The sequence below is a fragment of the Nuphar pumila genome, chromosome 8, assembly GCF_984573655.1.
Source record: "Nuphar pumila chromosome 8, dmNupPumi1.hap1.1, whole genome shotgun sequence".
NCBI lineage: Eukaryota > Viridiplantae > Streptophyta > Magnoliopsida > Nymphaeales > Nymphaeaceae > Nuphar > Nuphar pumila.
In genome coordinates, this window is record NC_143256.1 from 22,132,025 (window position 1) to 22,145,607 (window position 13,583).

The 13,583-nt window shown below is 35.8% G+C and overlaps 1 long non-coding RNA gene across 1 annotated transcript in view; it reads left to right on the plus strand.

Annotated features, from left to right (window-relative positions):
- The window catches only part of LOC149829776 (uncharacterized), a 48,387-nt gene extending 35,747 nt beyond the window's left edge, over positions 1 to 12,640 (plus strand). The window contains exons 2-3 of the long non-coding RNA XR_016433590.1: positions 11,857 to 11,955; positions 12,031 to 12,640. This is a non-coding gene — a long non-coding RNA (uncharacterized LOC149829776). The remainder of the gene's footprint in view (positions 1 to 11,856; positions 11,956 to 12,030) is intronic.
- Positions 12,641 to 13,583: the final 943 nt, after the last annotated feature.

Genomic DNA, 13,583 nt, shown 5'->3' on the forward strand with positions numbered 1-13,583 from the left:
ATATTTTGGTAAATTTTTATCTTGAAGCATGGTTCTAGCACATTCTTGCAAAGTTCTATTCTTTCTTTCAACAACTCCATTTTGTAGAGCTGCTCTAGGAAAAGCAAAGTTGTGAGATATACCATGTAAATCACAAAACTTTAGAAAAGATTCATTTTCAAATTCACCACCATGATCACTATGAATCTTAATAATAGATGTAGATTTTTCATTTGTAATTCTTCTACAAAGTTTAGAAAATTCTGAAAAAGCATCATTTTTGCTTTTTAGAAAAATCACCCATGTAAACCGAGAATAATCATCTTCTATAACAAAAGCATACTTGCTACCATTCAAACTTTGAATTCTAGATGGTCCAAATAGATCTAAATGTAAAAGTTCAAGAGGACGTTTTGTTGAAACTATATCTTTAGCTTTAAAAGAACTCTTAATTTGTTTACCCCTTTGACAAGCATCACATAAGTGATCCTTTTTATATGGTATTCTAGGTAGGCCTCTTACAAGATCATTCTTGGATAATTTTAAAATTAACATGTCCAAGTCTCTTGTGCCATAACCATTGAATTTCATTTGAAACAATAAGACATTTTTCATTAAAAGAGGGTAATTCATCTAGATATAGTTCATACACATTGTTTCTTCTTTTACCTTTAAAAATGATCTTTTTAGATTGAAAATCAGAAATTAAGCATAAATCATTTTCAAAAGAAACATGAAAACCTTTATCACATAATTGACTAATAGATATTAAATTATGCTTTAAACCATCTACTAAAAGAACATTTTCTATCAAGGAAAATTTTGGATTACCAATATTACCAATACCTATCACTTTTCCCTTGTTATTGTCACCAAAGGTGACGGTTCCTCCATCCTTATTTTGGAGGGTGGAAAATAACTCCGGCCTTCCAGTCATATGTTTGGAACAGCCGCTGTCCAATATCCATTTGCTCCTTATGTTGTGTACCTACAACAAAATCAGAAAACAGAGCATTTGACCCCTTTCTATTTTTGGGTCCATGAGAGTTAATCTTAGGAACCCATATCCATTTGGATTTTGTTTTCCTTTGATAATAAATATTCTTTCTATAAAAGGATTTAGAATAAACATTTCTAGAATAATCATTTCTAGATGCATTTCTATTAGAACTAGAAAATTTAGTTTTATGAACAAAAGGTTGAGAATAATGTCTTTAATTTTTCACCACATAGTTTGGTCTATTTTGAGTATCAAAGAAGCTATATCCCAATCCGGTTTTATTAACCGAGCATCTTTGAGAACCAAGAAGTTTTTCTAGATTCTCTTGACCATTTGTGAATTTGGTCACTATAGAAAGAAGATCATTTGACTTTTCTTTAAGACTAGATATTTCCTTTTGTAAGAGATTGGTTCTAACTCCAATTTCTTTTATCTCAAGTGCTTGGCAAGAATTTTCCTTCTTGAGATCTTCTATTTCTTGAAGTAACACTTTATTTTGAGAGTCAAGAGTTAAATTTTCAGTTTTTAACTCTTTATTGTTAGAACTAAGACTCTTAAATTTAGCATATAAATCATTAAATGCTTCAAATAACTCATCATAGTCGAATTGACTTACCGAAACTTCTTGTGCTACAAAACACATGTTGGCGACTTCTTCATTTGATTCTTCATTGGAAGAGGAGTCACTATCATCCCAACAGGCTTGAAATGCCTTTTTCTTCTTGAATTGGTCCTTGAGCTTGAATTTGAGAAGAGGACAATCTTTCTTGATATGTCCTGCCTTTTTGCAGTTAAAGCACTTTACTTCATTGGGAATGAAAGAATCTACTTTCTTTGCCTTTGAAATCTTCCCTTTTTGATGAATCTTCTGAATTGCCTTGTGATGAGGGCAATATCTTCATCTTCATCTTCTTCAGAATCTTCTGAGTCAGAAGTAGCCTTAAAAGCAAGAGATTTCTTTTTAGGCTCTTCTTCTTGTCTGTCTTGAAGTTGGACCTCATATGCCATTAGGTTACCAACTAAGTCTTCAAGAGTGAGAGTATTGAGATCATTTGCTTCTTCAATAGCAGTGGTTTTTCTCTCCCATTCAGGAGTTAAACACCTTAGAATTTTTCTGACTAAATCCACTTGTGAATATTCTTTTCCAAGGGATTTCAAAGTGTTAGTTATATCGGTCATTTTAGTTACCATGTCCGATATAGATTCATTTTGCTTCATTTTGAACAATTCAAATTTATGAACTAAAGAAGCAATTTTAGATTCCTTTATCTTTGACGTACCTTCGTGTGTTACGAGAAGAGTATGCCAGATTTCATTAGCTGTAGAGCATTGAGAGATGCGATTGAACTCTACCTTGTCAACGCCACAATACAGCGCATTCATAGCTTTGGCATTCAGTGAAGCAGTCTTCTTTTCATCATTGGTCCATCGGCTGAAATCAGTTGATGGAGTTTGGTACTTTTCTGAAACAACTCTCCAGATATCGAGATCCATGGATTGCAGGAATATTGTCATTCTTACTTTCCAGTATCCATAGTTTGTTCCGTCGAAGAGAGGAGGACGAACAGAGGAACTTCCTTCTTTGTGCTGAGATGTTGTAGTTGCCATGCTAGATGATGGTCAAATCAAAGTAATAACAAACCTGTGCTTTGATACCAAATGAAAGTGCACTAGGATCGAGGCAACGAGCACTAGAGGGGGGGTGAATAGTGCTTTTAAAACTTTCTGCGGAATATTGAAGGATTTTGCAAATCTCAAAGCAAACACACAAAGAACACAAGATTTTATCCTGGTTCGGTCAAACCCGACCTACATCCAGTCCCCAAGCAAAACCCGCTTGAGATTTTCCACTATCAACCTTGTAAACTACAAGATCACACAGACCATAACCGGTCCCACTTTCAGTAACAATCCTACTGAAAGCAAACAACTCCTTTACACTAAGGAGTCCTTCTTTTTACACAAAAGAAATAACAACTTACAATACAACCTATGAGCCTTCCTTTTGAATGCAAATGAGATGCAATTGGCTTTTGAGGTTGTTGAAACACTCTACTCATGAATTCACTATCTCTCAAAGTGATTTGAGTGAAAAACTGAAGTGAAAATATCACGTGAGTGAGAAAATCAATACTTGAATGAATAAGAGTGAAAAGCAAGATTCAAATCGATTGAATTGTTGTTTTTGAGTGTAAAATGCACTCATATTTATAGTTAAAAGATTTCATACGTTGAGAGTATGAAAGGGTGTCAAAACGGTCCATTTCGAACGATCAAAACATTTGAAAAATGAAAAGACACGCCTTTTTTGAAGTTTCAGGAAAACGGCAAAATTAGTCGACTGAAACATCAGTTAGTCGACTAATAGTTAGTTATTAGTAGACTGACAGTTATCGTCGGTCGACTGATCTGTTAATCGAGCCGTTTGAAATTCTAAACTTTTGAAACTTAGTCGACTTAAGAAAAGTTAGTCGACTGATAATATCATCAGTAGACTGAAAAACCTTTTAGTCGACTGCTGCTAAAAACTTCTGAAAAACAAACATTTTGTTCGGTCGACTGATAAAAAGCATTAGTCGACTGCTGCTAAATTTTTCAGAAAACACATGTTCTGTTCAGTCGACTGAAAAACCATTAGTCGACTGCTGCTAATTTTCCAGAAAACAGACATTCTGTCCAGTCGACTGATAAAACCTTCGGTCGACTAATTTGACAAGAATGACTTTTTAGAAAATATGGCGCGAAAGGATTAGTCGACTGATAAGTCTATTGGTCGACTAATAAACATGAAAATTTAAGAAAAGAGTTTTCTAAAAAGATTTTCAAAAGAGTTTCTTTTAGAAAAGTTTTTCTAAAGACTTTTAAGATGAAATGCAACCTAAATATGCACTCTAAGTAAGGCTCTTACAAGAATCTAAGACTTTTAATGAATTAAACATTTGCACACTAGTCTTCAAGGATTCTTCACTGAATTCTTCAATTTCTTCATAGCCTTAGCTGAAATGCAGTTGATTCCACTTGCTCATCATCAAAACCTTGTACTTGAAGTATCATGTATGGCTTCATTGTCGTAACAAGATATCATTGTGTAAATCGTTATACCATTGTATTTTACATAATGAAGTATGTCTTTAAGACAATGAGCTTTTTTTAAGTGAACCATAAGTACCATCGTGATTTACATAATGACATATGAAAGCTACGTGCTATCGCAATTTGCTTTTATGAGCAATGTCTATGTCAACAAAATTTCATAATCGCTTTTACGGGCGGGGTTGAGGGTTTAAGGATTTTGGGTTTTACTTCAACAATACAAAATGAGTTAAATTCTTAAATACAAATCGATTTCGTTCACAAATATAAACAAAGACATATCGTTCTCGTCGTAACTTCATAACTACAAATCCACATGATTTACATTATTTACAACCAAATTCATATAGAAAAAATATTAGTATTTAGTTACAATATCCATGGGAGGACAATTTCGTCAAACACATATCTATTTTTTAGAGACTCAAATTTTTACAGAAGAGATCACCAAAACATTTGTATCATTCATCGTCATGTCCTTCTATGTTGAGGATACATCCTCTGCAAGCAAACGAGCTCGTTAGTAATGGCAGCCCACTGCACCATTTTTTCAGACTGAGGCCGATTCTTAGGGACTCTAGCATTGTTGTGCTCTTGACAATAAGCTTCAAAGGTCAGGAGCAAAGAGGCTACATGATAGATCCCTCACCCTACGTATTTGTCATGAAGTATATCGAAGATTAGAAAGATATTTTTTCAACTATGAAGTATGGTTTGCAAATAATGTAGGGTCCAACAATAGGAATAGATCAAATAGATGGACATCTGCATCACCCCCTTGTCTATAAAGCATAGGTAGAAGGAACACAGAAGAACAAAGAAAAAAGAAAAATACAAGAAAGAAGAAGAAGAAGAAGGAGGAGAAAAAATAAGAAGAAGAAGAAGTTACGTTGCTGCAGAAAAGAAAGATGAAGAGAGGTTAAATTGATTAGGGTTTAAGACCTTGACAACGGGTCAGGTCGGGTTGAGTTTTATATATAGATCTATATTAGGGTTTTATATTTTACAGGGTTTTACGCACGTGTACAGGCATCAACATGATGTGTAGTCATGGTAAAGTACAAATCCAATTAACAGTTGCAAAATGTTATGAGTAAATCGCTATATTACATATCGATATCGTTCACATAAACAAACAAAGACATATCTATTTTTTTATACAATTAGACGTCATGTTAATTACCTACTGGTGATGATATCTGTTTTTTTGATGATGATGGTCATGTATTTTATCTAAGCCAAACCATTGTGGTCAGGTAAAAAAACTAAGTTTTTTTGGTAAATGATTGTGGTTGTAAATGACATTGATTTGTAGTTTTAAAGTTATCAATTGTAAATGACATCGGTTGTAAACCATTCCCGTTAATTACTCAGGGATGGAAAATCAATTTGTATTTATGAAGTTACTGCGACAACGATATGTCTTTGTTAGTCTTTGTGAACGAAATCGATTTGTATTTATAAAGTTACATGAATTTGTAGTGTTGAATTATTCGTAATTTGTTATTTACTAAGTCTATACATTGTGTGGATTTGTTTGTGAACGAATTATTCTTGGACAGTACCGGATGTTGTGGAGGCCCTCCCATATAATATGGACGATACAGTTTATATATAACGATTTGTATATGTAAAGGCTAGATGAGAAGACGATTATCACTAATTGTATAAACACTGAGTTCACATACAATTCCAGATTTTCATACCCGATTTTCACTAACTACGATTTATATATGTGAATGATACATATTACAAGGATTTATACATGTGAAAGATACATTATTAAACAAAGTTCTATTTTTAATGCATGTGAAAGATATAATTCTATTTTTGTGGCTCACGATTCATGAAAATGGCTTCATCGAAAAACTCTTTCTTAATAAGACCATCCAGTGTATAAGCATATTCACCTTCTGTTTTGTTAAACTATTAACAAATCCGACAATGTGGAAATTGGGTCATGCAAAGAGGCATGACAACTAACTTTATAGTAAGACTTAAACAGATTTCACACGCAATTCATGTGTTTCATATCTCACTTTCGAATTGATTTGAGCCTGTCAAGAAACAGAACAATATAAGACACTACATTAAGTTTCACAAGAAATGCAAACATTCTCTCAACATTGATTACGTATCAAAAGACTTGTAAAACTGAAGCTATCATTCCAGAATAACTGGTCGGGAGGATTGAAGGTCACAACGTTGAAAATTATGTCTGTAGGGTATTGCTATATGTTGGAAATTACATTCGTAGGGTATTGCTGCATGTTGGAAATTACACAAGTTAGATACTGCTTCACGTAATGCAATTTACATGGGAAGCAATATAATGTCTTGCATACCTATTCATGCAAAGGGCTTGGTTGCTTTTGCTTAGAGGTTGGTTGTTTCTTAGACCTTTTCTTGCGAATCAATTCTAGTTCACCCTTTATCCTACGATGGCTGTGATCAGAGGTAGGTTTTCTTTTGATACCCTTCGCTAGGTGAAATTTTCCATTATAATCTATAATGTTCACTCCTGACTTATTGAAGATGATGTTTACGCTTCGACGCAACTTCTCAAGAGTGTCAAGGGAAGCATGATTTTTACCTTCGTTGTTCGATGCCATTTTCTTTGACTGGTCTTCATGAGTTGCAATGGACTGATAGTGAATTAACTGTACTTTTTCAAGTAACTCCCTTGATGCTTTTCTCATGCATACATACGCTTCTTCACTTTTCGATGCCAAATCTGCAACATGCATAAATAACCTACACAGTTGTTGGTAACGAGAGGAAGTGTGGCACTTCTTATCATCACCAGATTGACTGACATTATCTGTATCCAGCAGTTCAATCTTTGCTTGTCTCCTCCATTTTCACATTAAATATGACTCAGGTATTTCTCGTATCTTCTCTTCATTAAGTGCCTTTAATGCATGACGACATGAAATACCTTTTAATTCATACTTTTTGCATATACATTCAACTATTTCGTTGTCAACATTGTATATGACATGTGCTTCTTACATTTTTTTATGCTTTTCGCCCTCCCATACAATATGGTATTTGTGCATATTCTCGGTTTGCATGCGTCCTTCTATGTTGCAATTCATGACATGTATAACCTTCTTCTTAATCCATTCAAATACAGTTAGTGTATATAGATCTGCAGACCACATCAATATTTTCATGCTCAAAGTTACAGGGCATGTATTGAAGCATTTCACATTTTGTTCAAGCTCATTCTGTCTAAGACCATCTATAAATAATTCATATTGTTCTATGAAGCAAAACATTGTTAAACATGAATACAGGGTTTTCTTCAGTGTGGCATGCATAGATTTCGCTCTTTGTGTGCTTATCATACCTGCACAAAAGTATTGTCTCCCATATGCCAATGCCCACTTCTCTTTTTTTGCATATAAATTTTGTAACCACAGACAGTCTTCAAAGTCGTATATCTGAATCATTTCCTCCCAATTAGACATAAAGGTGATCTCGTCTATGCACTCAAGTATACACCTAGTAAACTTTTTGTCAAACCCTGTCTTCTGATTAAATATGTGTCCTATGTTCTTTGCTGCATTTTGAAAGATATGCCACAAACATAGGTGATGATGTGCATCTGACCACACATGAGACACCGCAGCCATAATTGCGTGATCACCATCTGTAAGTACAACTTCATGTTGCTTCCCATTCAATGCCCGTGTAAATACTCTAAACAACCACTCAAAGTTTTCTTGGTCTGGTCGTACAAAAAAGCACCGCCTAATATACAACTCTGTGAGTGATGGTTCACTCTGAAAACTGTGCAAATGGCCATTGTTCAGTATTAATCTTCAATGTTGTATAAAAAATAAGCACATCATTGAAGCATTCATAATCTACTCTTGACTTTGAATCTGCCCAAAATATATTCACAGCATATCCATCTTCATCCATTTGCATTGCACTAAAGAAACTAGGGTCAATGCTTGATTTCTTTTGTAAGTAATCAACCAAAGAACATATTTCTTCATTCTTCATGTTATATGTCATCTTCCTTCTCAAGTGGTTTCTTAGATCCATAGGTGTGAATGACACATTCTCATGACCACATCTATGTGCGCGAACAAATTATATGTCTTTCTTGGTGCAATACCGGTGCTATCAGCTATTTCAGCAATTGCAACATGCGCTTCAGTTACTTTATGATGTGACCTTAACATAGAAGTCATAAATAAAGCAGATAAATCATGGTTATGATCACTGATTAAAGTACAAACTACATATTTCTCATTAAGAAGTCTTCTTAACACCATTCTCGCTGGACATCCACATTTTGATTCTGGCATGCTCCTTGTTGGATTTTCACTTGACTTCTTCCAACCTTCCTTAGAACAAACATATGTCTTTTTCACCATGACACTCTATGCATTTTTTGACCAAGAATACCTTCTAACACTGAAGCCAAATTTTAAGACATAATCATTGTAAAATTTATATGTAGCATCCTCATTATTAAACTGCATTCCTTCTACGGGAACAGAGTCAGGTGTACTATCATGTACATTCTCAGTGTCTGCACCTTTATCAAGTGTACTGTCACAATCGTCTACCACATTATCGAATTTCATTTCTTCTGCTGGAACATTCAAGTCAAGAGTGAATCCAATGCTTGCACCCTTGTTATCATGTGCATCATTAGTGCATATGTTCACTTCTTGAGGTGCGTCATTAGTACAGATGTTCAATTCTCCATATCTTTCAAATGATTGAGATAGATCATCTTCATTACAACCAGATGATAAGCTCACCACTGTTATAAGCAAGATATCAATTTGTGTTAGCAAGCGCATACATTTACTATGATTTATTCAAGATGCATATAACAACGGATACCGATAAGGTTAAGCAAGTCAAAGGAATGATTGAATGAATCACAGTATAAAAGCAACGACGATTTGTTATTTGCTTATATTATGCATCAAGTTGTTACTTACCATACTAATAAAAGAAACAATTTGTCGTATATGTGTGTTGATGATAGCGATTTAATTATATCTAAGATGTTGTGAAGCGATTTCAATAGAAATCGTTAAATGAGTTGCGATTTGAATACGAAAATCGCCACTACAAGCGCGTAACAATGTATTTCTGCATGCACACATTTTAAAAGTCTTTCTACAAATATCTTACAAATCGATACTAGAAAATACATAATATCTTACAAATCGATATACATATCGCATAATATATTACAAATTGATACGACAATTCAGCATAATAGCTTACAAATCGACAATACAAAACACATAATATCTTACAAATCGATATACATATCGCAAAATATATTATAAATTGATACAGAAATTCAGCATAATAGCTTACAAATCGATATTAACAAACAAAACAATATCTCACAAATCAATAGTATGTTATTATAACCGCGATTTGCAATACATTGCATATACTGAATGAATGGAGGATATCAGATGGAGTAGAGGCCCTTCCTCGCATCTGTAAACAAGCATTCTTGTCAACAGATCCCAACGTCTTACAAATATCGTTAAGTTTTCAACCAATGAAAGGACAAGATCCACCTGAAATAACAAAATAGTGCTTTAATGGCACTCACAATGACATACGTTCTTCAACGATAGCATGATGACATGGAAAGGTACTCACAATGCCTTAATGGCACTTGTTGGAATGTTTGTGTGCCATTGCTTTCTTCCATAATGCCTAACGACAACGAAAAAGATGAGAAGACTGTAAAAAGAGATGGCCGACAAATGCCTTATGACGCCCACTAATGATCGAACTAGTCGATCGCGAACCCGGGAATGTTTTGTAACACAAGGCAGAAAAGAGAAGGCAGCAATGTGTTATAACACAAGCTAAAAACCAAGGCGAGAACCTCGACTCGAGACGACGGCAAAGGCTGCTACTTTGGTGGCAAAGTTTGTGTCGTCAAAGGGAGCTTCTGTTATACCAGATGGTGTAAAAGTTTACTCTTTAGGGCGAAAACAGAATGTTTGGACTTTGAAAAGTTAACATCATCCTCGACTTTCTGGATGGAGGACATTTTTGTTCTTTTCTTGAACCGTCATTTTCTTTCTTTTGAATAGAGGACATTTTTGTTATTTTCTTAAACAGTCATTTCATGACTAGAATAGCAGGAAAGGGTACTTAAGTCTTTGCAACCACACCAAACTCTGATACTAAGTGATGCTGACACACACGGGAATAAGAGCCCCACGAGCTTATATACGTGGCGCTAATTGGGACCCCTGAACACGCACTGCAGCTGTCTTCGGGGGAGAACACACACCACCCTCCCCACTATGGACTTCCAAGTATAGGGAGCTTTCTATGAGTTTAGACTCACATTTATATATGATCCGGTTATAACCCACTAAAGCAAGCATTTTGGAGGGAGTTGGGGGACTTAGCCACCAGCTCGCACCTAGTGTTATCGAGGGTAATTTCAACACATTTCTTACAGTAGCTGATTCGATTCTTCCACAAGTGTGCACAAGATTTAGGAGAAAATTCAATGAATTATTGCTCTCACACAACATGCACGCGATCTCAATGGAAGGTGACCCCTACACTTGGTCAAATAAGCAATGTCCACCGGTTATGCAAACACTTGACAGGTTCATCTTGTCCCAAAACCTTCTTAATATATATCATGATGTTCATGCTTTTATTGGTCCAGTCACAGTGTCTGATCATGCGCCAATTGTATTATCATGGGATGTTTGGCCATCAATCAATCAAGGGGCAGTTCTATTTTGAATTGTGGTGGCTTCGTGATCCCGATGTTAAGAACAAGATGGCATCTTGGTAGCTTCACGCACAAGACAACAAGTGGACTGCATAATGTATTTTAAGAAAAATGGATTTTGTGAGAAGTAATCTTATTCTTTGGTCATGAAAAAATGGCAAAGCTAAATTCCAAGACATTGGGGCATGGGAAGAACAACTATGTGCTCTTGATAAGGAAAACCTCCGAGTGAGACATGATCAACTCGCCTCTAGGGTAGAAAAGTGGTGACTAGCATCATGAGATGCGATGGAGGCAAAGATCAAGGGTCACTTGGCTTCTGGAGGGTGACTTGAATACATGCCACTTTCATTCATATGCATTCAACCCAAGGAGAATGAATAACGTCTCTATCTTGTCCTTAAATGACAACCAACTCCAAGGGCCGGCCCTTTTGAAATTTCTTACTAGCCAATTTCAAGCTAGATACACAAGTCTCCCTAAGCCACCACCTGACTTGATGCATATGTGATTTTAAAGGTTGGACGAGAATCAAGTGACCATCATTTTGTAGACAATTTGATATGGATGAAGTCAAGCCGGTTATTTGGTCTATGCCATTGGGTAAGGCCCCGGGGTTGATGGCTTTCCAATTGAGGCATTTAGAAGCATGTGGGATGCGTGCGAGGATGACCTCACTATCTTGCTTCAAGAATTTCACACTAATGCCATCCTTTGTAAGGTGCTTGGTCGATTTCTCATTCCTAAGGATGGCTCTAGAGGTAGCATTGACAACTTTAGACCAACTGCACTAGCAACACTATTTATAAAGTCATTTCAAAAGTGCTTGCCTCTAGCCTTCAACCTATCATTGACAAAATTATTTCAAAAAACCAATGTGCATTCATCAAGAGGAGGAAATTACACGATGGTTTTATTCTTGCACATGAAGCTATTCATTCTATTCACTCTCGTAAAAAGCTCTTTTTGCTAAAGCTTGATATTTCTAAAGCATTTGACATGGTGAGGTATGACTTTCTTCCAGCATGTATGCATAGTATGAATTTTGGAGGAAAATGGTGCAAATGGGTGAAGGAATTGTTTCGTATTTCGGCATCGGCAATAAGCATTAATGACACTTAAGGTATGTTCTTTAACTTATCTCATGGATTAAGGCAAGATGACCCCTTGTCACCCTTACTCTTTCTTATCATTACAGAGGCTCTTTCCTTCATGATTGAATTGGCTATTAGAGGTGATTTATTCCATGGTGTGGACTTGACAGGGTTTCCCAAATTTTTCCACGTTCTCTTTGCCAATGATATCCTTATATTTGGCCAAGAAAGTGAAGCCAACATTGCAAATTTATGAGTTATGATGTGCATATTTTCTGAGTTATCTGAACTTTGAATCAATGGCCTAAAAATGAGCTTTGTTCTGTTTAATATTGAGGGTAGGATTGGCTTATTTGCATCAACCCTTTAATTTTATTGTAAAATTGGCAATCTTCCACTTAAATGCCATGGAATATCCTTACACCAAGGTGTAACAATGGATCGTTATTGGAAATATGTTGGGGACAAAATCTTGTCAAGATTGAACTCTTGGGTTGGCCTCAACCTTGCCATTGCGGAGAGGGTCATGCTTGTGAAGCATGTCCTTACTAGCTATCTCCTACACTATGCAATTATTTCACATTCCAAGCAAGACAAGAAAGAGAATCAATAGTCTTTCAAACATTTATTTGATTAAGAAAAGTTGAGAAAGGAAAAATGCACTCACTCTAAGATGGAGGGTGGATTGGGCATTCAAGAGGTTGGAAGGTGGAACAAAGTTCCATTGTTTAAATGGCTTTGGATGTCATTCGTCCTTGACAAACCATGGGTGTGCGTTATCAAGAGCAAATACGAACTAAATGGCTGGCCATAAGAGTGGAGTGGGGGCTATAAATGGGCTGGCAGATCCGGAGTTTGGAAGGGGCTAGCTAGTCAAGCTCATTGCCGAGTTCCTTGGTGCAATATTCATGTCCTTTGGTGATGGTTCTAACACTCAGTTTCGTAAGGAGGCATGGAATGAAGATGAGTTTTTACAAGATCTTTATTCTGCACTTTATTGGGCTGCATGGAGAAAAGAACAATCAATTTCTTCATTTTGGAATCCGGAACATAGTTGGAAAATACAGCTAAGAAGCAATCCCTCCCCCACCATCTTTGAAGAATGGATGTTTTGTAAAGACTTGTCACCTCTAAGGCCTAATGACACACTATTTTATTAGAAACACTCTTTCAATGGTGAATTCACCATGGGCTCATGCTAAGAATGCTCGGCCCCCTAACCGTTTAATGGATGCCTATCAAGGTTTTATGGAATGTAGCATATCCGGTTTGATGATCTATCAATGCATGGCTGATTCTACATAATATAATAGGCTTCCTATCCATCACATGCTTAAATAAGGAGGCATCTATATTGCGAGCATGTGTTTATATGTAGAAGAATGGAAGAATCATCTTTGCACCTCTTTTGAGAATGTGAATATGTGAGTGAGTGTTTCAAATTAGTCTGCCCCTCATTGGGATGCACCAAATAATGAGGGATGTCCTCATTGCTTCACATCTTCAAATCCGAGAACCAAAATTCACCTTTGCTTGGCGGTGTTTTGTTCTCAACACTTCTAAATACAGTTTTTCGACGAATGACACGATTCATATTGTCGATATTATGAGAAATTTATTATCCATCAATCGGTTTTAAGAGATAATGATGTATACT